A 12084-nucleotide genomic window follows, 5' to 3' on the forward strand; every position below is an offset into this window, starting at 1 on the left:
AAAGAGACTAACGTCACTCTTTTTATTTGTATATAGAGAGTAACGTCACCTTAAAGGAAAAAAGGAAAAAGGGATGTATATAAAACTTAAAAAGAAAATTCACCATGTTATGACTGTATACCTAAATAAATAGACAACATGAGAGGAAAAAGTGGAAGAGGGGTGGTGGGAACTCCATAAAGAGTGTATATTATAAATAAAGTTACAAGGGATGCTCACACCCCCTTAATTTACTTAGTTGTTTTTTATTGTTACTGTTTATATGTACTGGTGTTATGTTCACAACCATAAACTAATTAGTAAGATGCTTTTTTCATGTTGGAGTTGGACTACGTTTTGAGATATGAGAGTGCATTACCTAAAGTTTACCCGAGCATTATGGAGCACTTGATTTTGACATCGGCCGCCCAAAGCCAAAGTCCAATATCTATTTTGCCATTTTTGCGAATTTAATTAGATAAATTGTTAGTGTAGAATTACTGTATACATTTATCAAAGGGAAAAATACACTCACCTCCCCTCAACTCTATCAATATGTATCTCACACCCCCTCTATTTTCCTAAATGACACAAACCTCCCTTGCTGTTAGAACCGTTACATTGCCGTCAAAGACAACCTATTATTTCATTTCCTTCATTGTTCATTCAGGCCTTTTCTTTCTTCCCTGTTAAAGTTTAAACACTGATTCTAAGAATTCATAGGACAGTTCCCTTCAAGAAAATAACACACGCACCTCTCTCTCCATCGTTGGGCATCTTTCATCTTTGGGTCGCTTACATTATAGCCATGGAAAAAGCATTTAACAACACGAAATATTGCTATATTGGGTATTGTTCATCACCGTTGCTTTCATTCTCATTGCTTTTTCAGTAAAGTTGTTTACTACTCGCCGTTGCTTTGGTTTCGCAGTCGTTTTCTGCTTCTCCTCATCGTTTTTGTTTACTTTGTTTTCTTTTATACGACTTTGCGCTATAGTTACCTAAACACCAATCAAGAACCCCAAAGAAATGCCTAGAATTATTGGTATACACCCGTTCCAAGCATCACTTCTTTTTTAGAGATTCATCGATATTGAATCAATCAAAGTATTTCTAATATATGTTCCACTTTTGTCTTACCGTGATTGCTTTCATTATATGCATATACAATTTTGTTTTGGTTCTTTCTAATAGATTATGAGGAAGTTCTGATTCAAATCCAAATTCAAATTCTAATTAGATGTACTAATATGTTCCTATCGTATAGGAATTTTGTTTCACTGATCGTTGAAGACTATATCTCCTATTAGTTGTAGAAATTAATCTATAGGAAAAGGAATTGAATCCACGTTTCATGCTATAATAACAGGGAACTATGGTCAGAGTTATACTTGCGCTTCAAGGAGATAGATGTTCTTGTAATCAGAGAGTTACGAGAAAGAATTTGCAAAATATGAGAGGGAAAGTACGAAGAATGAATACCTAGAAGAGAAAGTGTTTGTGTGGAAAGTTGGACTGAAAGATGCTGCCAAGCAGAGAGAATGAATCTTAGAAAGAAAAATATAAAAGTGTGTTTTAACAGTTTAATAAACGGTGTTAAGTTTGTAAGGGAGTTTTTTTATCTATTTTTATAAAACTCAAGGGAGGTTAGTGTCTATTGTAAAATTAGAGGGGATGTTTGTGTCATTTAAAGAGACTTCAGGGGAGGTGATTGTAATTTTCCCTTTATCAAATTATGTATTGTCAATTAATGAATATGAAAATGTCCGAGTAGTCATATTCATTAATTGATGTGACAATACTGTTAGTGATTTCCAAAATAATGGAATCACTTTAGAACCAAAAGTTGTAACTCTTTATGAGAATCATTCATATACATTGGAACATTATTATTATTTATTGATAGATAATGAACCATGACATTGATTCAAGTGTATATGATTATAACATTTGGCAAAAGGGTGCTTAATGAACCATAACATTGATTCAAGTGTATATGATCATAACCTTTGGCAAAGGGGTGCTTAATGAATCATAACATTGATTCAAGTCAAAGGGGTGTTTTCTCTCATATGAAGAGTCATATAATGCACTATAAATGCTTGGCATTTGGGCATTAGTTGGATACACAAGAGAACACAACAACACACAATTTTGGACAGAATTTTGTTACATTAACAACATAATTCTTCATCATTCTCTTACTCTAAATCATCCATCAATTCTCTAATGCATGAGTGAATTGCTGGAACCATAAATCTGTAAAATACTGTTAGGAGATACGCTTGGTGTGGTTGTGCAATACACGTCAAGGAACTCATAGTATCCTGAAGGGGATTCGCCGGTCATTCCTTATTGCATCCAATATACAGTTATTGGTGGGGGCGAATCGAACCTAAAGGTTAGTATGGCAACCCCATAAGCTTTGAGTTTACATGCATAACCATTAAACTTTTCAGGTTTCAAGTGCAGCGGCATCTTCCCAACAATCTAGATATACAACAATCTTTGGAATTTATGTGCACACTTCATCGTATTCATCTTCATCATCTTCTTGGTCAAGTTATTGCAGCAGACCCCCAACACAAGTTCCAATAATCTTTAGGTTCGATTTATGATTTATTTGTGATTAATGGCTGCAATTTTGGGAGAGATGAAAGCTTATATTTTCATCCATGACTACGGTGAACGGTAAACAAATTCCTTTTATGAACATATATTGTTGAAATTTATGGATAAATATTACATATGTGATGTGTTTTGTTAAATTTACATGTGGTTGTAGATAATATATGCATGATAAATTTTGATATGTATGAAATTTATCGTTTGAAATCTGTTTGATGTTAATTTGAACATGAGATAATGTGCATATAAGTGATTACCTATTATGAAATATTTGGTGTTCTAAATGCATGTGTATAGTATCTAAGTAAATATGAATATGTTAGATTTAACATGTGGTGACATATATATACATGATTTAGAAATTGTTCAAGTATATGAATTTTGATGAGTATAGTTATATGTTAAGAATGTTTAAACACTATTTTATTTATGAAAGTAGTGTAGATAAATTGTCAAAATATCAAGTGGTTGATTTAATGATATTATTTACTTTGTGTAAGAAATTATTATCATTAATATTGTGTTGATATTATATTTACATGATAATATGAAAAGTAATGGTTAATTTTTTGTTTATCATGATATTAAAATAATTTCGGTATGTTTTGAATTATTGTAAGTTGATATATGTTCATGGAAGAAAGTCATAGAAAATATTAATGATTTTGGTTCATTGTTTATTCTTCTATGTCATTGTTTATTGAAATTTAGTATTGAACATATTTAAACATAAACTTGAATTTAACACAATGAATTTTTGATATATGTATTAGTTATATGATAACTAAAATCAAAATGATTGTGTTATATTTAATTTTATGTGGAGTATATGACTTACATGTTTAATCCCATCTTATGAAGTTTGGTTATGACATTCTTTTATGATCAATTTTTATTTTGCTATGTATGTTTAATGCATTCAATGTATGATATATCTTGGCTAGATATAAAAGAAAAGTTGAAGTTCAAATTGAAATGCATGTTAAATATTGTTATAGCAAAGGTGTAATGACATAAAAGTTTGTGCATTATTACAATATACTCAATTGACAAAAGTGTGTCATGGTTTGATGATAGTTGGTGAATATTATCAAGAGTATATAAGTTGATCCATAGACATAGCTATGAGAATACAAAATCTATGTGAAGAATTGAATATTCAAAGTTTACAAAAGTTAAAAGAAAATTTTGCAATTATTTGACGAAATGATTGACAAGGAATGATGTCTTTGGAAATGATGTTGAATACATTGAAGACATTATTAGGGATGTGGTACAAACCCAAATCTAATTGATTACCAATAGTGGAAACTCAACCCACACTTGAGTAGCATCAAGTCTTGGGTTCAATGGTGAAAGTACACTATTAGAGTAATTGAAGTACTTGACAATAGATACATCCCAAGGGGCAAAAGTACTTGGACCATAAGAAGAAAAAGGGTAGGATGAGGTTTTCCTCTTAATGGACATATAACATATATTTGCTGGAATGCATACTTATGGGGCATTTTCGATATAGTCTACCTATGTGAGAATAAAGTTTGGCCGCATCACGGAGTTCAAGGGTTTGACTCTTAAATTCTCATGAAAAGGGATATATGACACAAGACCTTCTTAATGTGTCATCTTACAAGTCTCTTTATCAATGGTACCGAGATTCTATGTGTAAGTTATGCACACTTGTTCTAATGGATAGTTGGTTTAAAGCTTGCCTACCATACTATTTGGGAATGAGCGAAAACTTAACTTACTAAGTAATGGTTCAAATCGCGAGATACCATTATCTGAAGGCATGGAATTTCCAGATTTATGTGATTTAGTATTTTGAAAATGGTGGGGGATTGTTGGTGATTTCCAAAATAATGGAATCACTTTAGAACCAAAAGTTGTAACTCTTTATGAGAATCATTCATATACATTGGAATATTATTATTATTTATTGATAGATAATGAACCATGACATTGATTCAAGTGTATATGGTTATAACATTTGGCAAAAGGGTGCTTAATGAACCATAACATTGATTCAAGTGTATATGATCATAACCTTTGGCAAAGGGGTGCTTAATGAATCATAACATTGATTCAAGTCAAAAGGGTGTTTTCTCTCATATGAAGAGTCATATAATGCACTATAAATGCTTGGCATTTGGGCATTAGTTGGATACACAAGAGAACACAACAACACACAATTTTGGACAGAATTTTGTTACATTAACAACATAATTCTTCATCATTCTCTTACTCTAAATCATCCATCAATTCTCTAATGCATGAGTGAATTGCTGGAACCATAAATCTGTAAAATACTGGTAGGAGATACGCTTGGTGTGGTTGTGCAATACACGTCAAGGAACTCATAGTATCCTGAAGGGGATTCGTCGGTCATTCCTTATTGCATCCAATATACAGTTATTGGTGGGGGCGAATCGAACCTAAAGGTTAGTATGGCAACCCCATACGCTTTGAGTTTACATGCATAACCATTAAACTTTTCAGGTTTCAAGTGCAGCGGCATCTTCCCAACAATCTAGATATACAACAATCTTTGGAATTTATGTGCACACTTCATCGTATTCATCTTCATCATCTTCTTGGTCAAGTTATTGCAGCAGACCCCCAACACAAGTTCCAACAAATACGTAAGTAAAAGTGTATGTAAAATAGTTTTACTGTCAGTGTATAATAATTAAAATCTTTGTTTATTTATTCATTGTACTATGATTAATAGCTTTATGTAACACACTTTTGAGCATACTTCCTCGTTAATCATACTTCCTTGTTTGTTTTTCCGTTTATTTTTTTTTCATGTAATTGATACTCTTTCAACTGGGGTTTTGGCACTCCTTGTGCTGAAATCTTCAAGCTTTCGGTAATATATTCCATTTTAACTTCTTCAAAAAAAAATGAGAATTTTATAAATTTTGCGGGATTCATATAAACTTTTAATCAATAACAAATAGAATTATTAAGAAATAAAACTTAAACATAACTTTAAAAATAGAGTAATTCTCACTTTACAAATCGGTTTGTAAGAGTTGAGTTATGTAAACCCATCATAATATGGTATAAGGGTATATCCAAAATTCATTAGACAATATCTACTAAATCATCGCTATCATGATCAGTTAGGACACTCAAGATGTCTTGTCTTCGGCATGAATGATATCCCAATTGTCCTTAATTTGATAAGGATGAAACATAGGTTTATAAATGAGGCGGTCATCACCTTACAAACAGGTATTTTGGGGTTAAGTTAAGCTCCATCCATATTCTTATAGATATTATAAAATAAAATAAAAATAGACTAAAAATGTCTTGTTATATCATTTCAAAATTGTTGATTGTATATAGATTATTAGTACATTTTAAACCTTAAAAGCATACTTGTGTGGAAATAGAATCATCAAGCTTACGTGAGAATGTAAGATTCTAATAGATACACCAATGTTAAAAATGAAACCATGGCATGGTTGCCACCTCTGAATACGCATTAAAGAAAGTAGAAAATGTAGAAAGTGAAACACGCACTCACTGACTTTGGGATTAATTGTCGCTGTAATTGTAGTAGTATTAGTGGTTGATGTCATTACCTTCTGTCTTTTCCCAACTCAAAGGAGAAGCATTGGGTCACAACTCACAAACTGTACTGTGAAGGAAGTGGGGGTTAAGTTTTAAGACTCATACCCTAGATTATGATCTTAGTACCCCACCCTCGTGTTCATAGATGCTCATGCATCAATGCAAGCATCAACATATTGCTATCTGTTTATGAAATGTGTAAAAAGGAAGAAAGCACAATGCAAGTGCTTACCTTTTTCTGTTTTTGGTTTATCTTTGACCTGCGGTTTGTAGTTGATTTGGTTTAGTGCAAAGATGATCATTCAAGCTAATTTGCCAATGAAATTCAGACCTGTTGGTATTTCAAATGTGAGTAAAAGTCTCCCGTGAATAGAAAAGTTGATCTTAAATGTTGCGAATTCGATGAAAAACTCACACCAATAACAACTTGATGTGTGGAGCAAGGGATAATTAAGCAACCAATATCAAAGTGAATTGCAATTAAACAAGCAAAAGTAGAAAAACAGCGAGAGAAAAAAAAAGAAGAGAACACAAAAGAATCTGTTTACCCAGTTCGGTCCAAATTGACCTAGTCTGGGGGAGAGAGCAGCCCTCCGTTCCACTATATGATGAGTAACGTTACAAAAGAGATTTCAATGGGTTACAAGAATAAGTCTCCCGCCTAATTCTACCCAAATCCCAGCCTCTTCCCGTAACCAAGAGACTCAATCCTAATAGTGTTTCCCAAGGTGAATCAACCTTCAAACCCTAGTTTGTTGCCAAGAGACAAACTCTATACAAACCCTAGTTTGATTTCTAAACCCTTGTTTCAGCCCCCTCTATCTCTCTCAAAATAGTCTGATACAAGGCCTATATTTATAGTAAAAGAAACTCCCATAAAATTGTAACAAATCTGGCCCAAAAATACGTTTCTGAAAAATAACAGCACGCGAAATCGGCCACCGATTTTCCAAATCGGCCACCGATTTTTCCCGAACAGAAAGCCTCCCAAAAGGCAGCCAAAATCGGCCACCGATTTTCCAAATCGGCCACCGATTTGTACTTTCAGCAAACATCAATTTTGGCCTCCAAACTCCAATTTTGAGTCACTTTCACAACAATCTCCACCTTGACTCCAAATTAGTGATGATGCCCATTTAACATCAACACCTTGCTGCTCTTTCCCTTGCTTCCCACTACACCAAGTAGCTCCACAAGTTTACACCTTAATCTCTTCAATCATCGGAATGCCTTCCGCCCCTTTGAAGATCCTTGTGTCCAAACTACTCAAGGAATTTTAGGTAGTTCCACAAGTACACACCTTAACCTCTTCAGCCATCGGAATGTCTTCCGCCTTCTCGAAGATCCTTGTATCCAAACTACACTAGGGATTTCAGGTAGTTCTACAAGACTACACCATACCTCTTCAATACGAGACATCTCCCGCTTCCTTGAAGATCACCTTGCATCCAATCACCCTTGGACTTTTAGGGTAATTCCACAAGCCGTGCTATACATTCTTCAACCTCCGGAATGCCTTCCGTCTTCATGAAGAAAACCCTTGCTCACCACTAGAGCATAGCACCCAAGGTCCTCCATAGTCGTACCACTCCCGGTGTGTTCAACTCCACCTAAAGCTGAGCTTCCAACCTCTCAACTAGCAAATGAGTACATCCCACTATGTCTTCCTTGAACCTCCACCTCAACCGGTAGATCATGAGTATTCTTACCACCGCCTCTCCAGGCTGATGTTGAGTGTTTAACGTCTCTCCAGACGACCACCGCTCTACCAGGCATCACCCCCAAGGTGAGAAACATCACCTTCATCCTCTAAACAGCACACCATCAAAGCACCTGCATCCTCATAACCCTCAGAGACAATTTGTACGGAATTACCAATCTCCGGACAATCCTTCTTGAAGTGACCCATCTTGTTACACTTAAAGCATTTAAACTTTGTCTTGTTACTACTCTTTCCCCGGTTACCTCTACCTCCACCATTCCCTCTTGAAACACTTAGGCCTTCCCCGTTTTCATCAACTCTCAAGTCCTTCGACTTAGTCAACTCCTTGGTTCTCAAAGCCGCTTGAACTTCTTCCAAGGTAACAGTGCCTTCTTTTCCATAGAGCATGGTATCTTTAAACGATTCAAAAGATCTAGGTAGAGCACACAACAAGAGTATAGCTTTATCTTCATCCTCAAGATTCACCTCAATATTCTCCAAGTCATCAAGGATTTTGTTGAACTCCGTAAGTTGCTTGATAGATCTCTGGCAAGTGCACCAAATACTATCGAAGTAGTAAAAATATCGATCCCACGAGGACTGTTTTTAACTTCAATAATTCAATTTCGTTATATAATTAGGATGTGTAAAGTTTATTTTGTTTTGCCACTAGGCAGTAGATTTGGTTTGATTTTATGAAATCAAATAAAAGAGAATAGATTTGATTAAGATAATACGAGAGAAAGATGAGATCAGATCCGTCGAATCCTCTAAGTTCCCCTAATTGGTCTACTGCACCTATTTGTTATGAATCCTTTTCTAATTTACGATGATTAACAAAATAGCCCTAATCAATCCCTTGAGTTAGGACCCTCTTCTTAAACTACAGCCCCTAATTCCTTAGGTGGTCTAATAATTCTTGAAGGTTTTACCGAACGTTAACCTATTATCACTAACAAACGATTATCTATTCCTAGACTAACCCTGTTTATTAGAACAATTCAATTAGGTCTAAGTTGAAAGCCATGGTCAGTGGTCATTCATTCTCACAAAATCAAGTTATATGTGATCAAGATATAAAAAGCATTAAGAACAATTGAATTGAATAAACTAGAATTGAATTCATAAACAAAATAGAGTTTCACAGCAACATGTGTCAATTAGGGTTACAAAGATTCATCTCGGATCTAATCTCTAAGAGATTTAGCTACTCATAATCGAGTTTACAAATAGCATAATCAATGAAATAATTAAAACATACATGAATTGGTAAAAGGATGAAGAAATCGCCCTTCTAGCCGTCTCCGATGTCTCAAAATCGCACTTTGCTCTCCAAAATCGTAACCCTTGTTCTCACCAAAGAGTGCAGTATTTATAGGCAAATAACAAACTGTCAGCACAAAATCGCGCCGCGCCACTTTTTAGCCGCGCCACGATTTTGCCTTTACAGAACATAGTGAATTTTTCAACCAAAATCGCGGCAAGGCTGTAAATTGGATCAGCGCGATTCTTCTTGGCAGCACACCAGTTTTTCATCATTTTGCACTCCAAAACAGCTTAAATTGCATCAGAACTCTATCAAAATGTCACAATAAGTCCCTAATATTACGTAATGACAGGATGTCATCACAACCCCAAACTTAAACCATTCCTTGTCCTCAAGGAATTTGCTTGCAACAGTGACAAATGACAGTAAAATAACAGTTACCTGACAAAACGATAGTACCCAAAAGTTCATTCTCCTTCTAGCTAAAGATGAGCTAGTTTGACTTGTTCGCATCCACCAATTCACAACTCCACGCATTAAATTGAAACAGGGTTCTACCAGTCGACATGCAGGTCTACATATTACCATACGCTTGAAAAGTTTCTAAATATCAATCAAAGTCAATATCATTACACACTTTTGAGGTCTTAGGGTTATAACGGGGCTTAGGTGAAAGGTGGGATATATTTGGATAAGTAGGCTACAAAAAATTTGAGTTAGGCATTCCTACGGAAGTTAAAGCACAAAATTCATTCCTTCCTTCATTCACCTTGTGGAAATACAATCAATGCAAAGGTACTAGAGAACATTTTTAACATTTAGGGACACTCGAGTTTGAAGTTACTCGGATTTTAGCTGTTTTGTCCCTTTTTCATCATTCAATTTCTTCTTTTTTTTTTTGATACACCATTTTTGTGTGTATTTTTCATGTCAATTTCATATTTCTTCTCTAATTCTCTAGTACCCCCACCCCAAACTTAGTTGGTTGAAAATTCCAATAGCAACCCCAAACTTAATCTTTAGCAACATTCTACAATGCCTTAACTCAGAAAATACATTAAGGGACAAGTCCTAAAAGTCTCTAGGCTTGTAATGTAGTTTGTCACCGAACAAAAAGTTCTAATCCTACCGGCTCACAATTGGTTAAGAAAGGATAAATTCAACAAATTAAAACAGGGTAGGCTTCAAAAAGGCTCACAGGACCAAGCACTTTTGCCTCAGTGTGTAATCGACAAAGACCAATCAATAATAGAGAAACAATGCAAGTTCTAGAAATGTAGTTGCATGGAAAACTAATCTAAATATAAGTAAATTGAAAAACAAATTTGGCAATGAACCTTATGGCTGAGATTTCTGGGAGTATGTGACTACCTAGCAACGCCGTACACTTCGCCTTTGAATCAAGTCACCCCTCCTTTAGAACTTTTGGAATACCGTTTCATCAAACAACTGTTACTAAACTGGAATAGGTCACATGAAACAAAACAAATTCATTAATAATAAACAAGTGCAGGAGCAATTACAATAGGGAAATAAGTTCAATGGACTTCGACATTAAAAAGAAAATAAAGAAAATACATCAAAAGAAAAATGACTGAAAATAAAATACAAAGCAGAAAATGCTAATCCATCAGTAGATCAGCCCATGTTCTGATCATCATCCGAGTGTCCAGCCCCCGGTGTCCTCAATCCTTCAAAGATGCCATCCCCTTGATCTTGCTCGGTGGTATTGAAATCATCAGTGATTTCCCTCCTCATGCGCAGCCCATACTCTTCTTGATGTGTAAAATATTGCTCCATGCGCTCACGGGAGCCTCCAAACCTCTCATAAGACCCACTAATCGGACCCATATGCAATTGAGCCTCCGCAGCAAACGCAGCTGAGAACCTAGGACGGTTCACCCACAGCTGGTCCGAAGTCTCATTCATCCAATTAGCTTGCACATGCATGAATTCCTCAAGCTTTGGGTGAAGGGGAGCATAACCCCCTTGGCTACTACTCCCTCCTTGCTCCATTTGTTGTTGCCTCGCTGCCTCCCTCTCTCTCTCTCCTTCATATAGCCCTCATATTTCTTCATAAATCCATCCATTACCGAGTCGGTGATTGGCTTCATATTGCTTGTGTTGAGATCACTATCATAAGCCGGCACCAACTCTTGCTCACACAACCAATTAATTAGACTCCCATGCCCCAATTGTGTGGTGTTTCCGGTTGCTAGATCATGAAGACTATTGGCCAAGAGGCGGCCAATATCTATAGGGTGCTCCTTGATGATGGCATAGGCAGCAAGCACCCTCTTGAGAGGAATTTCAGAAGTGCAAGATGCACTCTCAAGAGTCTGGACCACATAAGACACCCATGCCTTGGGTACCGGCAGCATCTCCGCATAAGTAAGCATCCGGGACTTTTTCCAAGTCGACCCAGGCCTACACATGGTGGTGATGATCTCATCAAAGGTATCCTCCGTAATAGCAAATCTCTCCCTCCTCAATTTTTCAACCCAACACTCCTCCGGTGCTTGAACATTCAGCCATGCGTTGAGAGCATCCGGGCTGAAATCAATGTACTTTCCTCGAACAAAAGATTGAAAGGGTGTATCGGAAACCCGTGCATTTGCAAAGAATTCGACGATCACGGTTTTGTTATTCGCTTCATCGATCATCTCATTCAACTTCGTCCACCCTCTCCTTCGTAACTCAGCCTCAAAGAACGGATAATTCACAAGCTTTGTGAATATTCAAACTTCCTCTCCCCCACAATTTCAAAACTTTTCATGGCTTTGTGGAACTCTTGGGCTTGGTCATTGATAAAATGAATGGCGTTTTCCGGTGGTTCGGATGCGGTACGAGGGCGTTTGGCTTTGCTTGTGGATGGCTTGGGGTTGGTGGCTTTCTTTGAGCGGGTGTTTCGTTGGTTAGAGGCCAT

This window comes from Medicago sativa, chromosome 3 (genome assembly GCF_051527215.1).
Source record: "Medicago sativa cultivar Bolivia chromosome 3, Bolivia_mono, whole genome shotgun sequence".
Lineage (NCBI taxonomy): Eukaryota > Viridiplantae > Streptophyta > Magnoliopsida > Fabales > Fabaceae > Medicago > Medicago sativa.